The sequence below is a fragment of the Chrysochloris asiatica genome, unplaced genomic scaffold (genome assembly GCF_000296735.1).
Source record: "Chrysochloris asiatica unplaced genomic scaffold, ChrAsi1.0 scaffold00009, whole genome shotgun sequence".
In the NCBI taxonomy this organism is placed as follows: domain Eukaryota; kingdom Metazoa; phylum Chordata; class Mammalia; order Afrosoricida; family Chrysochloridae; genus Chrysochloris; species Chrysochloris asiatica.
The window spans coordinates 14,499,471-14,508,166 of NW_006408527.1; the positions used below are offsets into that span (position 1 = coordinate 14,499,471).

Below are 8,696 nucleotides of genomic sequence, written 5' to 3' on the forward strand. Positions count from 1 at the left end.
ACAAGTGCATTGATGTAGGATGGATAAGTTAAGGCTCATAAAAGAAATTTTCCTAGGAAAGCCCTTGTTACCCTCCAGCAATGAACAGGTACATGTAGTAATGGAAAATAATCCCTCAAAACAACTTCCCTGGCTTTTTCCTTTTTTCCATTTTCTTCATAATAAAATTTCTTCAAAATAGGTCCTCTGGTCATCCTGTGCCTTTCAGGAAAAATCTATCAAGATTACTCCTTTCAGATCCCCCCAAAAAGAACAGTCAACATATTGTTCTGAGCTGATCTTTCTGCCTTGACTTGATGTCACCCAGAAGAGTCCCTAGGAAGCCACCATTTTGACTGGCACATTTTTTTAAGGCATCCAAATGAGACAAGGAGCTCTGGTAGCATAATGGTTACCTCAAGGTCAGCTACGTCGAAACTACCTGTGGTTCCACAGGAGAAAGATGAGGCTTTCTGATCCTGTAAAGATTTATAGCCTCAGAAACCCTATACAGGGTAGCTATGAGTTAGAACTGACTCCACGGCACACCACCATCGCCACCACCAATGAAATAAGGACTCCTGGTGAGTACTGTAGGATAAGCACTGGACCACAAGGTTGGAGGCTTAAACTCATTAGCAGCTCCTTGGAAACCCTATACTGGGTTGCTATGAGTTAGAACTGAGTCAGTGGCACTTAACAACAATAACAACAACAATGAGATAAATGCAGTCCTGGTGTGGTGTTATAAGATAAACATTGGACAGTAAGGTTGATTTCAACAGCAAAGTCTGAGGTTCAAACCCACCAGCCACTCCTTGGAAACCCAAACAGGATCATTATGAGTTGAACTGACTCAACTGCACTTAACAACAATAACAATTAGACAAATACAACAGTATTACTGAGAGAACTAAGGAGCCCTGGTAGCTTAGTAGATTACAAGTTGGGCTGCTAACCAAAATGTCAACAGGTCAAATCTACCAGCTGCACTGCAGGAGAAAGATCCGGCTTTCTGTTCCCATAAAAATTGACAGCCTCAGAAACCCTATGCAGGGGGGCTATGAGTCAGAACCAACTCCACAGCACACAACTATCACAACACTACTGAAAAAACTTATCTGTTGTAGCTATCCTCTGATCACAAAGACATGTCTAAACACATTTTGTTTAGAATAACCCTGTGCCTGTAGGAAATTGAATGCTAGTAGCAATACTTTTCGACTCACCCTCCTTGTATGTTGTCTTTGATGTCATTGCACAACTCATCTGGTCTTCACTCATCAGTGTTCAGTGCATCAAATTTATTCTAAATTCAGGTGGAATAAACTCAAGATCATATTTTGGCTCTTGTGGGTTTGTTTCCATGTTCTTAAGATGCAACCTGAAACATGCATATGACAAATTGATGGTCTATTTTTTTAAGTTAGCCCTTGGCCTTGTTCTGATGAAAGATGTTGAGATTCTCCATCATCTCTATCCACAGATACAGTCAATTTGATTGCTGTATATTCTATTCAGTGAGATCCATGTGAATAGTCACTCCTTATGTTGTTGAAAATTCAAGTATATCCAATGAATAAATAATTGATCTTGTAAAATTCTATCATGAAGTCTTTTGTGTCATTTATATTACCAAGGACATATTTTGCTACTTATTATTCTTCTTTGTTTCCAATTTTCACATTCTGACCACAAATAATTATCCATGCATCTTGAATGAATGTTTGATCAATTTCAGAATGCAGAAATTGGAAGAATTTTTCAATTTCTTCCCGATTGACTTTAATGGTAGAAATGTAAATTTGAATAGTAGTTGTATTAACTGTTCTTCCTTATAGGCATATGGGTTTTATCCTAGCTTTGATAGCATTATACTTCAGAATCATTCTTTTTTTTTTTTTTTCTTAAGAGAATCAGCGCTACTTTATTAAAATGCTGAGTTTATTTCACATATTTTTGTCTCCCCATCATTTTGATTCGTCTGACCACTGATACTGCTATGTCCTACCATAACATTCCATACATACTTAGAACCAAGCAAAGGGTGGAGTTCCATCTTTACAAACTAAACAGGCATTTTGGACAACACATTCTTGACAAAGGAACCTGGACAACATCAGACATGGTAGGGAAAATTCTCACTCTGCATTATAACAAAGGACAGTCAGATATCAATTGTTACAGATAAGGAATAAGATGGAAGTTTTTAACAAACTGTTTATTTTCTTCAAGAGACTTCCTCCACTGCCAGAGATCTTGACTAGCCTCTTGGTCTGTCATCCAGAAACATTCTTCACATAATTGATGAATTTGGCTTCCACCTTGGGAAGGGAACCACCTTTTCTATAATTGTTTGCCTTTTTGCTTTAATATCTTCTACAGAACTAGGTCTTTTCGGTGTCTTATGTGTTTTTTCCTGTTTCTTGAAGGATTCTTGACCTTATGATCTTGGTGTTAATTGTTTTGAGTCTTTTCCATTCTGATTGGATTTTTGTGCATTTTTAGCTTGAGTATCCCATATAGATTGTTTCACTGGAATTTTTTCTTCAGTTTCATCATCATCAAAATCATCATCATCACCACCATCATCTTTGTCATCATCGTCATCATCATCATCTTCTTCATCTGCAGCAAGCTTTACTTTTCTCTGTGGAACCTTGTTACCACTTGTAGGGGTAGACCGCTTTCCTGATATACTTAAGAGTTTCAAATCTTCCTGCTCTTCATCATCTGATTCTGCATCTTCCTACACAGTTAGCAAGTGATGTCCACTAATATGCACAGGCCCTGAGCCACTCTTCAACCATAAGACCACTGGTAGTGTTATTTCAAAACCCCCAAGGGAGACCCTTGGCTCTACAGACATTTCCAAAGTAGCCAGTGTGATTTTAATTGGGCTACATTCATAATTCATTGCCTCTGCTTCACCAATGTGCAATTCATCCTTGGCACCAGCCCCTAAACTGACCGTTCTTAATGATAACTGGTGCTCGTTTTCATCATTATCCACCTTAAAGTGATCATCTTTATCTGCTTTTAGTTCACAATGGAAGAGATAGCTTTGGGGCCTCAGAGGGCTCATGTCCAGATCCTCCAGGGGGCGATGGTGTGCACTTAGGCACTAGAGAAGAAGGGAGGAGAGAACTGGGTTGCTGCTACTGAAAACAGCCAGGAAGGACAGAATCACTTCAGGATCATTCTTGAATTGTTCTTTTTAACTATGGCTATGACACCATTCCTCATCAATGTGTCGTTCCTGGCAAAAATAGGCTATACACTCATTAAGAATTATTTAAACCGGCCAATTTCATCCATTTCAGTTTACCAATGCTTTGGATATTGATCTTTATGTGTTCCATTTCATTAATGACAACCTCTAATTTTCCAAATTTCATCCCTCATCTGTCAGTTTTTTCTACCAGGGTGGCTTGTGTGTTCCCAGGATAATGGAAAGTAGGCCACCCCTATTTCAAATACCAGCAGGAGCTTTCAGATTAAGGCACACTGGTGGTGGTGGTGTGCTGTATTAGAGTCTATCAGTTTCTGAAAAATTAGCCACCAAAAATCTTACGGCACTATACTGGGCAATATTCTATTCTGATCTATGAGATTTACACTGCTAATTTTCAAAAGCAGCTCACTCTCTTCTAACCTGTCTTAATTTGGAGGTTCTGCTGAAACTGGTCCACCAGAGGAAACTGCTGGCATTTGGAATACCAGTAACATGGCATTCAGCCTCATGGCAATAAGCAAGACACCACAGTAGGACACACTGACAGATGTGTGGTGAATTCCGATGCAGGTAAGACACCAAATGGCTGAATCTAAGAAACTACTCCAGTTGGGAAACTATTCTAGTCCTATTGCAACACAGAAAATGCTTGCACTGAAACTAAAGGGTTGATGGTGGTGAATTGAAACATAAGGAACATTCATTATGACTTTCAAATACCTGAGCAGTACTGCATCAAGAAGAAGATGCGCATTTTGTCTCTGAGCACTAAAAGACAAATTGTAGGGAGTCATATTTGTTATTCTTCATGGATAGTTAACTCTAATTTAAGACTAAGTTTATCTTACATTCTTGGACTATCTGAGACTGGTTCATTCAGATAATTTCCTAACCTTAGTATCCTTAAGTGGAGCAAATTAAACTACCAGCCTAGGTTCTCTATATTGCCCACCATCTGAGAGTATCTGTCCCATTGCCAATGAGTTGGTTCTGACTCACTGCCACCCTGCTGTTGCTGTTAAGTGCCATCAAGTCAGTTCTGACTCATAGTGACCTTGCATAGGGTTTCTGAGGAGCAGCTGGGGACTTGAATCATTGTGATTAGCAGTCAAGTGCTAATCCTACAGCGTCACACCAGAATTCCAGCAACCCTATAGGACAATACACATATATCTGTCCAAAAAACAGACTACGTTCTGGAAAAATGTGCTAAAGTGATCACCACCTAGCTAAGCTGGAATGACTAGCTCTCAAACAGAATGCTTAGCTCTCAAAAATAAACAGGAAGAATTTCCAAGTATAACTGATTGAATTTCTTTGTCATTGATAAAAGAATAATTAAATTTCAACTTCCTAGAAAGAAAGGAAACAAAAGAAACTAAGTGGCTGCTTCCTTTAGGAAGAGGAACCACAATTAAAGGAAGTAATTTAAATGATTAATCAGAAAATGGTCAACTGTTTTTAAGTTTTAAACACTGGTACCAGAAATTTACATAAATTATTATGATTAATCTTCAAAAAAACACAACATATGGCATGGGACTTATTTCCTTCATTTTCTGGTCAGCAGTTCAAAACTACCAGATGTTCCACGGGAGAAAGATGAGCACTATGGGTCAGCACTTAACAACAACAACAGTTAGTAGTTAAGCCAAATTCTAAAGCTTAGATTGAATCTAAAACTCAAAACTTATTTTTCCCTATACCTAAACAATTTCCAATTATTGACCAATAACAATTTCCTGTTCAGAACACTGAAGCAACAATTTGAGAGTCAATTAACACTGCAGCAAAGGATTTAGGATTTATACGTGTGACTTTCTCCAGAGAACTATCCTTGACTGATGTTGTTGTTATTAAATTCCGTCGACTCAGTTTCAACTCTTAGCGACCCTGTATAGGGTTTCCAAGGAGCGGCTGGTGAGTTTGAACTGCTGATCTTGTGGTTCAAGTGACTTTGCAATCCAGCGCATCAACCCACAGGGCCACTCCAGGACTCCATCCTTGACTGATAGGGGTGGCTATATAAACTTGTTGTTAAGTGGCATCGAGTCGGTTCTGATTCATAGCGACTTTGTATAGGGTTTCTGAGGATCAGCTGTGAGTTTGAACCACTGATCTTGTGGTTCAAACAGACCTTGAAGGCAAGTGCTTATCCTACTGTGCCACACCAGAACTCCTGTGTAATTAGAGAGGTATGTATTCTAAGGTCTATCTTTGATATAAAATTACATGTCCAGTGCCTATAGGCCAAATCCTAGAAGTTAAACTCCTTGCAAAATCATTAATGCTGACTTATATTTCAATATATCACTTCAATGTTTATACAGGGATGATATATTTGACTTTTTGAAGACTTCTTCAATTAAGGTTAAAGACATTATCCTTTATGTTATTCATTGTTCCTTATAGAATAATCCATGCAATAAATTTCCTTTCTATTTTTAGAGCAGTGAAACAAAGCTTTTTTCTGTAGAACTGATGCTTATATTTATCAACCAATATGGTTTTGTTTTTGTTTTTTTTTTTAGTTTTTATTGTGAATTATGTGGGTTTACATGGGAGAACATCAGTTTTACATTCATCCAGTTGCATTTCATTTCACTGCAATGATTACAATCCCCTCCATGCATCATCAAATAACCAAAGGGTACATACACCCGACAGACCCGCCTCCCCAACTCTGAGCACACTGCCCCTTTTCCACACTGAGTCCAGTGACCCCAGGTCTTGTTGTATTGTGGCCATCCAGGTCTCAACCTGGGATCACAGAAGTCTATTGAATGTGGTGGACTTAGCTCTCAATTTCATTGCTGTTTTTCCCGTCTTTCCTTTATTGGTGATCAACATGGTCACCAGCCAGACCACATGCCTGCTCGTGTATTCCACTTGAGTCTTTGTCTTGGAAGGCAGTTTGCTCTGAGGGGACCTGACCACTTGCCTTGATGGCTCTTGGGCAAAAAGCTTACTTGTTCTTGTAGTAATCAGACTGCCGTTATTGTTTCTGATTTTTCCTGCCATTCTTTCTGTCATGAAGTATCTTCTGTTCTTCTGGCCACTCCAGGATGGTCTACTTGTCCACTCCAGTGGAATGTCCCCATTTTTTCATTGATGACCTCCAAAATTTTGAGATTCACATTTAGATCTTTAATCCATGCTGAGTTGGTTTTTGTATAGGGTGTGAGGTAAAAAAGGTCTTGTTTCAATCTTTTGCATATCGATTTCCAGTTCTGCCACCACCATCTGTTTAAGAGATTATCTCCTCTCCATGCAATATACCTAGGCATGTTGTCGAAAATCAGTTGGCTGTATGTGCATGGGTTAATTTCTGGATTCTCGATTCTGTTCCATTGATCAATGCATCTTTCATTGTATTAGTACCAGGCTGTTTTGACCACTGTAGCCATGTAGTAAATTTTGAAATCAGGGAGTGAGAGGCTTCCAACTTTGTTCTTCTTCTTAAGCAGTGCTCTGCTTACCCTGGATCTCTTTCCTTTCCATATGAAGTTTCTAATTGTTTTTTCCATCTCTCTAAGGAAGAGGATTTAAAATATTTACTGATGAAGATCAAAGAGCACAGCCTTCAGTATGGATTACATCTAAGTGTAAAGAAAACAAAAATCCTCACCCCTGGGAGAATGAACAACATTGTTATCAATGGAGAAACGACTGAAGTTGTCAAGGACTTCATTATTCTTGGATCAACTATCAACACTCATGGAAGCAGCAGTCAAGAAATCAAACGACATATTGCATTAGGCAAAATTTCTGCACAAGACCTTTTAAAGAGTTGAAGAGCAAAGATGTCAGCTTGAGGACTAAGGTGTGCCTTACTCAAGCTATGGTGTTTTCAATAATCTCATATTCATGCAAAAGCTGGACAGTGAATAAGGAAGACCATAGAAGAAATGATGCATTTGAGTTATGGTGTTGGAAGAGGATACTTAAAGTGCCATGGGATGCTAAAAGAACAAACAGATCTGTGTTGTAAGAAGTGCAGCCAGAGTGCTCCTTGGAAGCCAGGATGGGCAAACTTCCTCTCTCATACTTCAAACATATTGTCAGGTGGGATCAAGCGCTGGAGAAGGATATCATGTTTGGTAAAGTAGAGGGTCAGAGAAAAAGAGAAAGACCCCCAAGATGGATTGGCAAAGTGGCAGCAACATTGGGCTCAAGTGTGGCAATGATTGTGAGGTTGCCCAGGAATCGGGTACTGTTTCATTCTGTTGTGCATATGGTCGCTATGAGTTGGTACCAACTCAATTACACCTAACAACAACAACAACAACTAAAGAATGCTATGGGATTTTGCATTGGGATTGCATTATATATGTATATCCCTTTGGGAAATATTGACATTTTCACCATGTTAAGTCTTCCTATTCAGGAGCATGGTATAGTCTTCCATTTTTTAAAGTCTCTTTTGGTTTCTTATAGTAGTGTTTTGTAGTTTTCTTTGTATAGGTCCTTTGTTTCTCTGGTTATGTTTATTCCTAAATATTTCATCCTTTGGGTGGCTATTATAGTTGCTATTCCTTTCCTAATTTCATTTTCAGCATTGATATTATTAGTACAGTGGAATCCAACTGATTTTTATATGTTTATTTTGTACCCTACCACTTTGCTGAATCTGCTAATAAGTTCCAGTAATTTTTTTTTGCTGTTTTTGGGATTTTCTATGTATAGGATCATATCATCTGCAAATAGAGAGACTTTCACTTCTTCTTTGCCAATTTGGATGCCTTTAATTTCCCTATCTTGCCTTTTAGCTCTGGCTAAGACTTCCAAAACAATATTGAATAGGAGTGGTGATAAAGGGCATCCTTTTCTGGTACCTGTTCTCAAGGGGAAGGTTTCTCTCCATTGAGAGTGATGTTAGCTATTGGTTTTGTATATATGCTCTTAATTATGTTGCAGAATTTCCCTTCAATTCCTACTTTGTTGAGTGTTTTTCTCAGGAATGGATGTTGGATTTTGTCAAATGCCTTTCCTGCATCAATTGATATGATCATGTGGTTCTTTTCTTTTACTTATTTATATGGTGGATTACATTGATTTTTTTTAACTAATGTTGAACCATCCTTGCATCCCTGATATGAATCCCGCTTAGTCATGATTTATTATTTTTTTGATGTGTTGTTGAGTTCTTTTGGCTAGGATTTTTTTAAGTTTGTACTGTGAATTATGTGTTCTTTTACATGGAAGAACATTATCTTTACATTCATCCTATCGTATTATGTTTCATTGCAATGCTTATAATCCCCTGCATGCAGCATCAAACAACCAAAGGGTACACCCTGCCCCCGGCTGCCAGCACACAGTCCTTCTCTCACCGCTCCTTCTCTCCACATCATCGTCTCTGCCTCCATACCTGGTATCATTGCTTTCCTGTACAGGGTCCCACACTTCACTTTTCTCCCTTGATGGTTCCAGGGATCCTTGCTCCTGAACTGCAAAATCAACCAATCTCCTCCTTTTTTTA

The 8,696-nt window shown here is 38.6% G+C and overlaps 1 pseudogene; it reads right to left on the reverse strand.

Annotated features, from left to right (window-relative positions):
* Positions 1-2,160: 2,160 nt before the first annotated feature.
* On the reverse strand, positions 2,161-3,723 carry LOC102836004 (annotated as a pseudogene).
* Positions 3,724-8,696: the final 4,973 nt, after the last annotated feature.